Source organism: Mus caroli, chromosome 12 (genome assembly GCF_900094665.2).
Source record: "Mus caroli chromosome 12, CAROLI_EIJ_v1.1, whole genome shotgun sequence".
Classification (NCBI taxonomy): Eukaryota; Metazoa; Chordata; class Mammalia; order Rodentia; family Muridae; genus Mus; species Mus caroli.
The window spans coordinates 98,028,204-98,042,553 of record NC_034581.1 but is presented as its reverse complement, the minus strand read 5'-3'; the positions used below and the strand labels follow the sequence as shown (position 1 = coordinate 98,042,553).

The following is a 14,350-nucleotide window of genomic DNA, read 5'->3' as shown; positions in this document are numbered from 1 at the left end:
GCACTGTGCAGGAGGTGGAAGGCAATGAGGGGGCTTTGGCAGCATCCTTGCCTCCAGTCACTGAAGGCACATCTGCGTCCTGCCCCGATTGTGACAACCAAGATGGCCTCAGGAATGTCAAGTGTCCTCTTCAGGAAAAGTGTCCTCAGTCTCTAACACTGGCCACGCCTTCTGTCTTTGTGAGGAAGCATAGGCTACTGAGAGCCTTTATGTTTATAAATCTTCCTTCTAAGGGAAAACATGTACATATAATAATATACAACATAATAAGCCATATGTGTACCATATATGTACCTATAACTATATATGTGAAACTACATGTAGGATGCTTGAAGCGCTATAATATGCATGTAAATTTTAAACCTTGAAATCTTTCCATAAGCTGTGGGGACTATCATTTTCTCCCTCCCCCCCCCTTTTTTTTGTAAATCAGGAAACCAAGACTCAGAGAGGGCAAATGAGGTGTTTGAGGTCACACAGCTAACAAGAACTGTATCTGGCAGATAACTGTGGAGTTGTGGCTCTGAGACACTGTGTGTCACAGGGATACCAACAGCCCTCGGACTGACTCTGTGTGGAAAACAAGACAAAATAACACTCAGGTTGCTTGGACTCAGAAGTGGCTGTTTGTGAGCCTGGGGCCCACTGTCATCCATCCAGACCTGGATACCATCAAGTGTTTCTGACTCACCAGGGAAGGTAACTTCTAACTTCTCAGATGTGGAAGTCTAACCTGCCTCTTGACCTTGCTGTGTAGTCAGGGTCCTGTCCGCCTGCTCAACTCGGATCTCAGAGGCTACAGCTCGATTACCTAAGAGTGTTAGGGAGCGCACTGCAGAGGACCAGAGGTTCCTACAAGGGTTGAACATTCCTCCACTTTACAGTTTCCCCTCCTCTGAACAAGGGTGTGGTTCCTTGTGAGATGGAGGCTACATGCCTGGGACTCACCCTGTCTGGGTCTGGAAGGTCCTCAGAGAGCCTGGCTTCCTCTCCTGTGACTTTAAGATGTCAACATCTCCCTCATAGCACCGGAGGATGTCCAAAGTGGAAGCATTTCGCTCCATCCCTTGGCATGAGCAAAGGAAAGGATATAACCCACTTTTGGGACATCAAAATCCCTGGCCCCTTCCCTATGTCCTAAGCCCAACTTGACACTGTGACCCAGCATCCATAGCCCAGCAAGAAGGCCATGTCTGTCTGGCAGTCTGTGGTGGATGCTGTATCTTTGGCCCCTCAGGCTCCCTGGGGAGCAAGACAGGGTGAAAGCTGAAACCCACAGCAGCTGCCCTATGGCTGACTGTCCCTGAAGAGGGCCAAATGGGTGACAGCTGCATGTTCCTAGCTTGCTTCTCTGCAAGCACGGCTCCATGATGGCTGGCTAGATCTCTGTCTTCCTGCCCTCTCCCTCTGAGTTATGCAGGAGGTCCGGAGGATGCTCTCATGCAGCCAATCAGAAATATCAGGAGCTGGTGTGTGCAGCAGGATGAGTAGGGTCCCACACAGCCTGGATAGTCCCAGGGGAAGGAGCTGGGTCTGCACACTCTGCTCTTGCCTGGGGCCCTCCCTCCAGCTGGTGAGCAATAGAAGGCTCCCAGCTCTGCTCTGAACATATTTATATTTGTGGGAAACCTGTTCCCAGCAGCTAGCTCGGGCCTGTGGGCTGTACTGGGTTTAATTTAGTCCCTAAGTTCCCCAGGGTGGCTCAGGCATCATGAGATCAACCTCACAGGGGGCCAAGTGTCTTGGCCAACTGAAAGGACCAGCAGCAGCCCCTGGAATAACTCAGTCCCAGGCTCCCTGACTGCCTTGGCCCTCTGATCCCAGAGCAATGGGAGGAGACTTCTCTTCAGCAGGTGGGTATGGAAGGGAGAAATGTTCTCAGACTATTGCCTGCTCAGCTCTGGGGGACGGGGGGGAGGGGGACGGGGGGGCAACTTGAGCTTTGAGATCTGGCTGAATCCCCACAACAACCATGGGGGATCATCTCACTTTTTTATTCTCAGAAGACAAAGCTACAGATGGGTCCCTAAGCTAAGAATGGGTTTGGGTTCTCTGCCTCCAGGGCCCATGTTGGAAACTGGGGATGCAGTGGGCATTTTCTGCCACAGGGTGGCCCTGTCTGTGCAAGGCTAACCTAGTACACTCCTGAGCAGCTGAGGACCACCACAGTGTTACTTTGGCAGCCTGTCAACGTTGAAGGTGAGCTCCCTCCCTGGAGTTTGCCTTGACCTCTAAGGACCCTAGCATCCCCCTCCTGCAAACCCTTTCACTGTGGCCCCTTCTGCCTCCCAGGACCCAGCCTTTGTCTGCTTTTTTCTTGACCTTCCTTCTAAATGCTCCTAGAGCCAGCCTTGGCCTCTTGTTTGTTTCTCTTCATCTCCGTTACATGAAACCAAAATAAATTTCTATCGAGGTAGTGAGGGCCCCAGCCAGGACACGGGCTACAGGGTGCTTAATTTAGCAGTGATGTTCCACTCTCCGACCGACGTCATCCTGAGCCTTGGCACTGTCCCCGACCAGTTTTCACAGCCTCTGCCTGTCTCTCTTCTCTGCTTGCTTGCTCCTTCCATCCTTCCTGGAATAGGGGTCTCTGGCAAAAAGGGGGTTCTGGGTTTTAAACCTCACCACTCCTTTGGGTCCTGCAGGAGAGATCCCACAGTTTCACAGGGGTCCTGGGACTTCTAGAAAATTCCTTCCTTCAGGCTGATTCTCCTACAGTTTTTGTGCCTGTCCCCATTTCACCATTTCCTGTCCTCTGGAAGATGGTTGCTAGGCTGCTCTTGGACCTTCCTTGATGATGGCGACTATGGAATGCCCCAGAAATCACTACTCCAGGTTATCAGGTGCTCAGTAACATTCGTCATCAGGGACTTGCAGTTAAAATGGCTACTGAATAATTAATAATAATAATAATAATAATAATAATAAATCCATCAAGAAATGGATAATACTCAGAGATGGGAAATCCCACATGCTGAACATGGAGTGACTGGAACCATTAGCCCATTACCAGCACTTGGGGGTACAAGTCAGCTGACCTGTGGAGCCGTGGGTTGGGGGCATCAGAGATGAAGTAGTCAGGCCCTGCTGGAGCATACTTCTTCCTACTGGACCATGCTCCATGTCTTCCATATTGAGTCAGGTACCCAAAGCCCAGGTCCTTCCTTTTGTCACAGGAGTGTCTCAACTGCAAGACACTGGCATCTGAGCCCATGGGCTACAGTCTTCAGCATGCGGAGTGTTATGGCCCTTCTTTGCTGAGTGCTCAGAGGAGTCACAGTGCCTCTCTGGGTCTCAGCTGGAAAGCAAAGGGTCTGGGCAGAACATCTAAGGGCCCCTCCAGATGGAGAAGTCATAACACTCCCTAAGACCAGGGAGCTGCTGGTCTGTCACAAGCTGTGACGGGACTGAGGGCGGCATCTTAGCACCAACAGGAAGAGAGAATGAAGTTGAGTCCCGGTTTTTGTTTGTTTGCCTTCCAGAAGGACAGTGCCTTTAGCTCTGAGCACATCACCGTTAATGCAGAGCCCTCTTAGTGTAACCTACACTGAGTACTCTTGCAGGGAAACAGCCATCATTGGCTCAGTCTGGAAGCGTTTCCAAAAGTCACCTGTCTGACACAGACAACATCAAAGATCCTATGCGCCCGACAATAGCATCGCTGGTCACTCTTTTCACACGCCCATGTTTTGAAGCACATAACAGAGCCAATGTTAAGCCAGAGTCCTCCAGAAGGATAGCTACCATTGTTGTCTTAGATAGTCTCACTTGGTAGCCCTGGCAGTCCTGTAACTTGCTATGTAGACCAGGCTAGCCTTGAACTTATAAAGATCCACCTGCTTCTGCCTCTGCCTCTGCCTCTGCCTCTGCCTCTGCCTCTGCCTCTGCCTCTGCCTCTGCCTCTGCCGAGTGCTGGGATTGAAGGTGTGTGGCACCACACCTGGCCTACCTCATTATTTTGAGGGTCAGGAGTATATAGGGTCAGCCTGGATGACTTTTCTCTGCCATTGTGTGAGGCATCTGTTGGGGCTGGAGGAGGGCCCACTTCTAAACAGGTCCTTGCTCAGGGTTTGCAGCCATCAGCTTCCCTGCCATCTTCCTTCTCCCTCAGTGTCTCTTTTACCTGGGCCCCTGTTTGTGGTATGCAAGGACTTTCTCATAACATGCAACTACAAATGGTCCCACTGCCTAACTTTGGATGTCTACAAACATTACTCCCCCTTGCCTTCTGTTCCCAAGTACATGGCTAAGAACACCGAACATCCAAAGGAGAAGAGGGAACAGAGTCTTCTCTTAGATCGCCTAGTCCAGAAATGGAGATACTCTTTCCCAGACTTGGGGTAGTAGGTCCCTTCTGTAGCTGACCCTTTCGGGGATTGCAGGATTCTCTATGCTCATTGGTCCACTGCTGTGTGCTCTGGCCTGTGTTCCTTGGCTTCACCCCAGAGCATCCAATTCTGGACAGCTGGTGTCTCTAAATGTTAGCCTTGGCCACCTGCTGCATGCCCGACACTGACCCTTGAATTTTCTCAAGGGTATTATGCAAGGGCCCTCATGCACCTCTCTCTTCCTGCCTCTCCTTTAGGGCTCTCCTTCTTTCTCCCTTGCTTTTTCTTCTCTTTCTCAATTCTGTGTCTCTTTGTGTGCCCTCCCTGTCTTGTCTTCCTGCACTTCCCTCCTCTCCAGCTCCCGCCTGGGTAGTTCTAGAAACATACCCATATATGGGCTCCATGTCAAGGATCACAAATGATGACATCACGTGAGGGCCGAAGCCCAGGATGCTCTCTGAAGCGGGAGCCTGTCTCCCGTGCCCTCGGAGGAGTGGAGGGCGGGATCACGGCTTCCTTAGTGCGATCTTCAGAAGGGAAATCTGAGAGTCATAACGTCTTATAGCTTGGCTTGACATCCGTGGTCATGCGGTGGGCCAGAAATAAACTCCCTGCTTCAAAGGAGAGTGTTTCAGAGCTGCCTGGCACAACAGCTGGAAGCTCAGGGCCAGCACAGGAGGCAAACTCAGAGAGCATGTTCTGAATTCAGACAGTCAAGAAAAATCTCTTTGTTGCCCAGACCTGTGCCCCTGCCGCAGAGCCTTGCAGGTAATGCTTGCTTTTGACTTGGTCATGGATGGAGATTTTGAAAAGAATTGCTGAGTGGGATGGGACCTGCAGCTTCAGGACCCACTGAGACCTGTACCCAAACTGTGGCCTTGCCTTTCTCTGTCTCTGTCTCTGTCTGTCTGTCTGTCTGTCTGTCTGTCTGTCTGTCTGTGTCTCTCTGTCTCTGTCTCTGTCTCTGTCTCTGTCTCTGTCTGTCTGTCTCTGTCTCTCTCTCTCTCTCTGTCTCCCCTCCCCTTTTCCCCAGCTCTGCACATAATGGAGACTTTGGCTCTGGCAGGAAAGCAGGGAACCAATACTCTGCATGCATGGTAGCTATCCTTCTGGAGGACTCTGGCTTAGCATACCACTCTGTTGTGTGCTTCAAAACATGGACGTGTGAAAAGAGTGAACACCGATGCTATTGTTGGGTGCATAGGATCTTTGGTGTTGTCTGTGTCAGACAGGTGACTTTTGGAAACGCTTCCAGACTGAGCCAATGATGGCTGCTTTCCTGCAAGAGCACTCCGTGTCTGTTACACTAAGAGGGCTATGCATGAACTGTGATGTGTGGCCGATGACGACCTGGGTGCCGTGCGCTTTGCTTGCCATTTCTGGAGGCTTAGGAGAGGGTGTGAAATGAGAAATGTTACCTAGATGAGAGTGAAGAAAAACTATGGGATGCAGAGATACAAAACTAGCTCATATATACATACGTGTACATGTACATATGCCATATTTAAGGAGGTCTTGGAAAGGACAGATGGGATGCCATCACGCTGAGCAAGGGGTGGAGGGACAGCTGGGAGGGAGATGAAGCCTTCGTGGAGGCTGGAAGAAGCAGTGGTCACTCCAGGACCAGGGGGAGAGGAAACATACTTGCAAAGTGTATAAGCAAGGGGGGATAGGTAGGAATTTATCTTGGGCTATATCCTTCATTGCCAGGGAGATGGATTGACATGAACAGGCCAGTGACACGAAGGGACAGCAGGGATGTGACCAAGACCTGCTTGGGGCAGGAAAATTCTCCTTCTGCAAGGAGTCTGTGTGAGGAAAGGTTTGAGGGAATTCAGAGGGGCTCAGGCAGACTGCCAGACCAGCCCCCAGCGACAGCCCAACCTTAGCCACTAGTGGTTGTTAGCTCATTCTTGTTCAAAACACAGACCTGTGCCCACCGGAAGAAACCATCTCATATGTATGGTCCCTCCTGGCGTAAGGAGGCACACCTGGTATGTACTGACCACCAGTGTTTTAGCAGTCTTGCGGCAGTGATTGGAAGCACCGTATTTCTCCTCCGTGTGGGAGTCTGAAATGGTTTTATAATGAAAAACAACTCAGTTCATGTTAGCCGGTACCCACCAAAGACTTAATAGAGGTGAATTATTTCCCTGTCCACTCTCAAGGCCACCATGAGCATGAGGTAAATGTTGATACCCTTTTTCAAGATTTGGAAACTGAGGTCGTGAGAGGTTAAAGGTCTTGTCTGGAGCTAGGCAGCAATGAGATGCTGAAAGTAGGAATCAAGGCTAAACTTCCAGACCTCAAGGGCTCTCATTCATAGCCCCTGCAGTTTTCAGGCCAGACACAGTGGCAGTCAGCATCTTTGTGAACCCGTTAGGACCTTTCCCTGATACCTTTAGGGTGTCTTTAGGGACCATGTATTGTCTACAGACTAGATTTAAGAACCCCCCTGCAGGGGACACATATTGTCTCCAGCCTGACCAGAGTCCTCCCTCTTCTAAGCTGCAGAGTCCTCGGCTGCCTGCAGGGGGAGGAGTGGCCAGCCGTGCCCACCCATCACTGTCACCTCAGGCTGCTGGCAGATGGCAGAGCTCGGCATTTCTAGAGACTAGGCAGAAACTGGGTCAGGGCCCTGGAATCCTGCGTCTAGCCTGGTGGACTGAGCCATACTGATGTGTCTGGATTCAGTGTAAGAGCCTGGGACACTGCCAGTCCCTGCAGGGCCTGGAGGCAGGGGTGAGGCCCTGCACTCTGGCATCTGAGACAAAGGTGACCCAGTCCTGGAGAGGCAACAGCCTAGGGGCTGCGGGTATAAGGGGAAATCAGGCTTCCCGGAGTCCTCTTAGCCACTGCTCAGAGGCAACACCTCAGGTGGCCTTTAGCTCTGGGGAGACTGTCTCCTTAGAACACAGTATTTGCCACAAAACCCAGAAAAGTATTATTTTTCTTTCTGCTTTTCTTCCCCCACCCTGTCTCTCACCCTCTTCTTTACTGTCTTTATGAGGTGGCTTTTACCAATATACATCAGACCTAACCCAGATGACTTGAGAGAGAGAGAGAGAGAGAGCCCCGGATTTGGACAAAGAGACGGAAGGGTGCTCCACTCCACCACTCCAGATGGAGCCTCGGTTTCTACTTTCTGTATAATAGATCTCTGGTGTGGTGGTGGAGTGTGGGCAGAGTTGGCTTTGGGCAAGATCAATTCCCATTGGGACCTCTCTGGGCCTCAGTTTCCCCTCTGTACAAACGGAGAAGAGTCCTGTGTGGTGGTGTTGACTGCATTCTCTGACAACCACTGACCAAGCCTGAGACTGCACAAAGCCTTGACACCCCAAAGTCACAAGCTTGGCTGAGACTAGGATCAAGGCTCCGAGACTAGCAGCTGGGTCTGCTGTGTTTAGAAGCTGTGAGGCCTGTCCCATGTGCTTTTCCTGGAGGGACACCAGCAAGTGTCTACTCACTCCAGATAGGTCTCTGACAACAGTCCAAGGCACGACTCTACCCAAGTTCAGCTTGGCCAACCAATGAGTCATTTAGAGAGCATGGGTGACCGGTCACTTACAGGAGTGTGGGTGATCCCAAAGCAGCCACACCAGTAGAGAGTCTCACCCCAACATAGACTTCCCCATAGCTGTGTAGATGGAGTCACCCTGCTGTTAACCCTTCGCAGTCTAAATGATCTAGCATAGTGGTTCTCGGCTTTCCTAATGCTGCAGCCCTTTAACACAGTTCCTCATGTTGTGGTGACCCCCCAACTGTAAAATTATTTTCACTGGTACTTCATAACTGTAATTTTGCTACCAATATCAGTCCGAGTTTTCTAATGGTCTTTGGTGACCAAGGTGAAAGGGTTGTTTGACACCCCCCCAAGGGGTCTCGACCCACAGGTTGAGAAGTTCTGCACTAGCTCCTTCTGCAAACAGGAGACTGCGTGTAGTTTGGGCAGTTGCATATGACTGGAAAGGATGTACAAGGGTAGTGACTTGATACCTCAGAGGAGGGCCACTCACTCCTCTATGAAGGAAGGTCAATAGGCTGGGTCTTGAAGACTACTTGCAAGTAATGCCAGCTCCTTTGATGATCACATGGTTGTACACTGGGGTCTATAAAAAGGCCCTTCAGCCCTGTCCCTTGCCATGGTAGCTTGGATGAGAAATGTCCCCATAGGTTTATAAATTTGAAATCGTGGTCTGCGATTGGTGGCACCATTTGGAGTGGGGCAGGACTGTGGAGAGGTGAGGCTGTCCTGGAGGAAGGGAATCTTTGGGGTGAGCTTTGAGAGCTCATGGCCCCACTTCCAGTTTTCTCCCTGCGTTGTGCTTGTTGTTGAAGATGTGAGCGCTTGGCTTCCTTTTCTGTTTTTGGTGCCATGCCTGCCCTGTGTTGCCATGGTTACCCGCCATGATGGATTCTACCCCTCTGGAACTGTGAGCCAAAATAACTTCTGTCTGTCCTAAGTTGCTTTGGGTCATGGAGTTTCGTCACAGCAACAGAAAAGCAAACAATACAGTTGTCAAAGGCCCACCCTGGGATTCTGACCTGAGTCTCATCTTAGCCAGAGGATGAGAGAGGTGTGGTGGAGAGTCACGTGCAGGAACCTGTGATGGTTTGAATATGATTGGCCCAGGGAGTGGCCCTATTAGAAGGTGTGTGTGATCCTGTTGGAGTGGGTGTGACCTTGTTTATTGTAGATGTGTCACTGTGGGTGTGGGCTTTAAGACCCTCATCCTAGCTGGCTGGAAGCCAGTCTTCCACTAGCAGCCTTCAGATGAAGATGTAGAACTCTCAGCTCCTCCTGCACCATGCCTGCCTGGATGCTGCCATGTTCCCACTTTGATGATCATGGACTGAACCTCTGAACCTGTAAGTCAGCTCCAATTAAACGTTGTCCTTACAGGACTTGCCTTGGTCATGGTGTCTCGTCACAGTAGTAAAACTCTAATACAGAATTCTGGCCATCGTTCTCGGCATTTAGGACTGGGGAGCCTGATGAAAAATGGGACAGGTAGATGTGCCCTTGGCCACTTACATTCTGGGCCTCAGTCTCCCCATCTGTACAATGGGAAGGGAATACTCCCCAGGTGCTGTTCTAGATTGTTTCCCTGTGGCTGTGATAAAGATATTGAGTGAAAACAATTGGCGCGTTGTCCTGGGTTTGGGGCTGGGGTTTGTTTGGCTTTCACGTCCACATTGCAGTCTAATATGGAGGGACGCCAGTATAGAGACTTAAGGTAGGAACTTGAAGACAAGAACTGAAGCAAGGATCATGGAGAAACACTGCTTATCAGCTTGCTCTGTGCTGACTTACTTAGCTTGCTTTCTTACACAGCCCAGACCCACCTGTCCAGCAAGGTGCTGTCCACAGTGGGTTGGGCCTTCCTCCATCAATTAAATGTCCACAGGCTAATCTGATGTCCACAGGCCAATCTGATGGAGGCAGTCCCTCAGTTGAGAGTCCCTCATCCAGGTGTCACTATGTTGTGTCAAGCTGACCAAAACTAACCAGCACAGACCGAGAGGTCAGAGGACCCTGCTTAGGACGGAGACTGAGCACTCTTCAGGGGCCACAAGCACAAGCCTGGTTGTTACTGTTAAAGTATCAGAGCCGGAGAGCCAGGCAAGGAGGACAGATCTCCATGCCTCCCATGAGATGCTCCAGGTGACAGAAGATCTGTGAAGGTTGGCAGACCTCTGCGAAGAATAAAACAGTACTGAGGGTGGGAAGTGACCACCAAGTAACTTCCCACTTCCTCCTCAGCCCCAGGCTAGCCCAAGCAGCCTGTGTTTAAAATCACCTGAGGTTAAGGGTCTTGGGACATTAGGGAGACCCTGAAACTTTCACAATAAATGAATAGACACTACGTACACATGAGTGTTACATACAGAGCTGTTGTTAGGCATTGCTGGGATGGGTTTCTGGAACCTACAGATAGCAAAGTCCAAGACGATTGTGACCTGCACACCTGCTCTTGTGCTCACTGAAACCATCCCTGGATCACCCACAGCCCCCCACAAAGGCGGTCGTCACACTCTGTTGTTCAGGAACAATGTCTACACATGCTCATGATTACTTGAACTTTTTCCTGAATATTTTTGAACTTCAGTCAGTTGAAGTGATAGAGGCAGAATCCACAGATTCTGAGCTGGCTGTACACATATACATGCATATATGTATGATATATGTATATAGTATGGTACATACACATTTGTAAGCATATATTTATTATGTATGCATATATAATATATACTTAAAGAGAATCTTTTAAAAATACAAAGTCTTTATTCTCACTCCAAGCCTCCCCTAAAACCTTAAAAGGCAGTGGGGTGGGGGTGCTGGGGAGAGGGGGGCATGCTGGGGAGATGGCTCAGTGAATATCTTGTCTGCCACACAACCATGAACACTGGCGGTGGGATCCCCAGAACCCATGTAAAAACCCAGCAGACATGCGAGACCTGTGATCTGAGCACATATGAGACAGATCCAGGGACCCATGGCCAAGCTAGCCAGCTCTGCATTCATTGACAGACCCTGTTTCAGTAAATTAAACCAAGACACCCGATGTCACCCTTGTGTCTACATGCACGCATACATGTTCACCTCACCTGTACTCACACATGTGAGCCCACATACACTGGTTCACACCACACACACACACACACACACACACACACACACACACACACACAGCCTCTCTCTCTCTTTCTCTTTCTCTCTCTTTCTTGCACACAAATGCAAGAAGGAAAAAGAAAAGCAGCAGTTACGTGAGCCCAGAGTCTCGTGTGAAGTCGATGCTGCCTTCTAGCCCCTCTCCTGCCACCTCCTCCCTAGATGTGACTAGTTTACCTGCCATCAGGCAGAAAAACAACACCCCTACTGCACATCCCTGATGTGCGGGTCAAACAGCAGCAAACATGAGTGTGCACACTGATGACAAGGGGCCTTCTCTCTGGTTGGCAGTGCAGCTCTGAGGTGACATGGGGCTTAGAGCCATGGCCTTGCTCAGGAACACAGTACAGCAACCCACCCTCTACACATTGCTCCAGTGCATATGTGACCCCCAAACCAAAAACCACATACTGTGCCTGCCATGTGCCCTGCACCATTATGTAACTCAAGACCCCCCTGAGGGTCCCCACTTCCTGTACAGATGGTCACCTTGTACGGAGTGAAGCTGGGACTGTGAGGAGAAGGGATGCCATGCAGGTGCCCCCACCCCGGAGGTCTAGAACAACTGGAGGGTGAAGGGGTGGGAGTCTGCATCAGGTTGGATGAAGGTGGAGGGGCTAGAGGGGGGGGGTCTGCATCAGGCTGGACCAGATCTTGCCATACCACAGTGCTCAGTGGACATGGGGCCAGCTTAGGTGCTGACAGTCATCCTTTTCACAGAAAGAGAAGGCTGGCTTGGAGATCTTTTCTCTTTGTCCTGTCTTTACTTTAAATGAAGGAAAACCAGGAAGAATGTAAGGCCACCATACAGCCCCTCTGAAAACTTCCAGCCAGGGCAGGTCCTGAATGAACAGGAGCAGGTGGAGGCTGCCCCCAGGGAGCTTCAAATCATATTCAGATCTTTTCCAGGCCCTCGCTGTGTGTCAGATGATGCCTCACATCTGCTATAATATCATGCATCCTGTGAGCACAGCTATAAACCATCTACTTCCCACGTTGCAATTCCTGATATGTCCAGCAGATGGCAGGGTAAGGTTAGAGTAGGTAGCACGAGGTCCCCAGTCCAGAAACCAGCCAACCTTCCAGGGAATTAAACATTATTCTGATTCTACTGTTTGTTCTCCCGCACTTATTAAATACTTCTTGTGTGCCTGACCTTTGGTTAGGTCCTGGAGTTTTGACAGGAATGTGAAACTATTTTATGAATTCTGTAGACTGGCAAGCAATCCGGTCGGCAAGCAGTCTTGAGGGCTCCTGAGAACCTGTGCTCTCTATGAACACACCACGTCTCTTCTCACACCTGACTCAGGTCCCTGGCCAGAGGCACTGGGTGCAAGAGGGTGGCTGCTTTCCAGCCACGCTCACCCTGCTGTGTTTCTTCATAGAAAACCCAGAGTGTGATCTTCTACTGTGGTCCCCAACACTACACACTGTCGTACACAGGAGGTCCCAGGACTAACAGGAGACAAGGCTCATCCATCTTTCAGCGCTGTTTCAATCCTCATCACAGCTCCCAGTGACCCCATACTCTCCGTGGTGACCCCATGCACTCCCCGGTGCTTACACGTTCTATTTTCCTCTGAGCCATGTGGGGCGGGGGAGGTTGTGTTCCTTTAGCTTTGAATTTGAACCCCGCAACACTAATAAAGTGACTGCCTCTTGGTGTTTTGGCGGTAGGCCATTTGGATGTCCTCTTGGAGATGTGCTGGACCCGTCGTCTCCTGGGTACCAGTTAGCCAGAGCCACAAGAACGCCACACAGCAAAGCGGTCCTTAGACCAAGCACTGGTAGCCAAGGTCCATACCTGCAGGTGGGAAAGACTCTCTGAGCTGCAAGCTGGAAATGGGGACTGCGCCATGGCGGTTCCCACTCACTTGAGGGTAGTTCGGGGTGGGAGTAGGTGTTGACCTCGAACCGGCTGGGTGGGTGTGTCTCATCAACTAGACAGGGATCCCTGATGGGTTGAGCTCGCCTACCCTCAGGAGCCTGAAGTGTTTCTTCCTTCTGGGGCTCAGGCTGCAAGGAAGCAGGGTCTCATGGGGAATTCTTAGTTCCCCGGGCATGACAAGAAGAAATCTCTCATGTGCCTGGTGTGTCGTCCCCACTAGCTTCCCCTTGGGAGAGCAAATCACAAGGTCTTAGGCCCAGTATCTGAGGGGAAGAAGAAAGACGACTGTCTCTGGGGGAAAGGACGTGAATGTTTGCCAGAGCAGAATGCTGGCACTTTGGGGGGAGGGGTGGAAGGGGGGTTGTTTTTCAAAAGCCTCTTGTGACTTGAGTGCTCAGCCAGGGTTAAGAACTACTGACCTGCGGTCGGGTTGCTGCAAGCCAGTAAATATCACAAGTCAGGCTGATTCGATTTTATTTGCTGACAGAGCTTCAGTCCGCCTGCTCTGCTCTCTCTGAGGCATTTGTGTCTTTTCGAAGAGCGTCCCTGTAATGAAATTGTTGTAACGGCTGGCTTTAACTAGACCAGAAGAGCCCAAGCATGAGCCCGTGTCTGACTCATCCGAGGCCTTCTCAGCCCTCCCACAGTGAAGAACAGCGTTGATCTGCCAGTGTGGGACACAGCTGTGACTGGATGGGAGGAATGTGCCCAACATGGTGTGGCCTCGTGAGGCAGGAGGCAGGATGTTGAGATCTTTGTGTCCCCAGAAGGGTGCCTGACCCAGAGTAGTTGCACAAGAAGTAATCTCTCAGTTAATGTATGCCGTCATACCTGTATAGATAGATAGGCTTCCTGGAATGGAAATGGTGAGTGGGTAGATCTCTGCATAGATAAGTTTAAAAGGGAGTGGGTAAGAGCATGGGGGATATGTGGCCGAGGAAGTGGACAGACAGAAGGATGAATAGTGGGCAGATGGGTAGATAGGTGAGTAGATGGATAGATGGTTGGAAGGTCAGATAGGCTGGTGAATGATGCTGGATGAAAGAGCTGAGCGGGTAGTGGTTGAGTGCATATACTGGCCAGTGGGGATGGATGGATATGATAGTCGGATATTTGGACATGTGAGTAAATAGTAGAGTGAATGGGAGGATGGGTGAGAGGGTGGATGGGGGGGTGGATGGGAGGATGGGTGAGAGAGTGGATGGGAGGATGGATGGCAGGGTGGATGGCAGGATGAGTGGGAGGGTGGGTGAGAGGGTGGATGGGAGGGTGAGTGGGAGGATGGATGGGAGGATAGATAGGAAAGTGAATGGAAGGATGGATGGGAGGAAGGGTGGGAGAGTAGATGGGAGGATGGATGGGAGGATGGATGGGAGGGTGGATGGCAGGATGAGTGGGAGAGTGAGTGGGAGGATGGATGGGAGGATGGATGGGAGGATGGATGGGAGGGTGGATGGCAGG

At 50.8% G+C, this 14,350-nt stretch overlaps 1 protein-coding gene and 1 long non-coding RNA gene across 2 annotated transcripts in view; one reads left to right on the top strand and one right to left on the bottom strand.

Moving 5' to 3' along the window:
- Positions 1-4,779: 4,779 nt before the first annotated feature.
- The window catches only part of Asb2 (ankyrin repeat and SOCS box containing 2), a 35,152-nt gene continuing 25,581 nt past the window's right edge, over positions 4,780-14,350 (top strand). Inside the window, exon 1 of the mRNA XM_021179159.2 lies at positions 4,780-5,096. The gene's annotated coding sequence lies outside the window, so the exon portion shown is untranslated. The remainder of the gene's footprint in view (positions 5,097-14,350) is intronic.
- Positions 11,030-14,350, bottom strand: part of LOC110306978 — a 12,865-nt gene continuing 9,544 nt past the window's right edge. Inside the window, exons 3-4 of the long non-coding RNA XR_002379338.2 lie at positions 13,309-13,435; positions 11,030-12,805 (exon numbers count right to left, since the gene is read on the bottom strand). This is a non-coding gene — a long non-coding RNA (uncharacterized LOC110306978). The remainder of the gene's footprint in view (positions 12,806-13,308; positions 13,436-14,350) is intronic.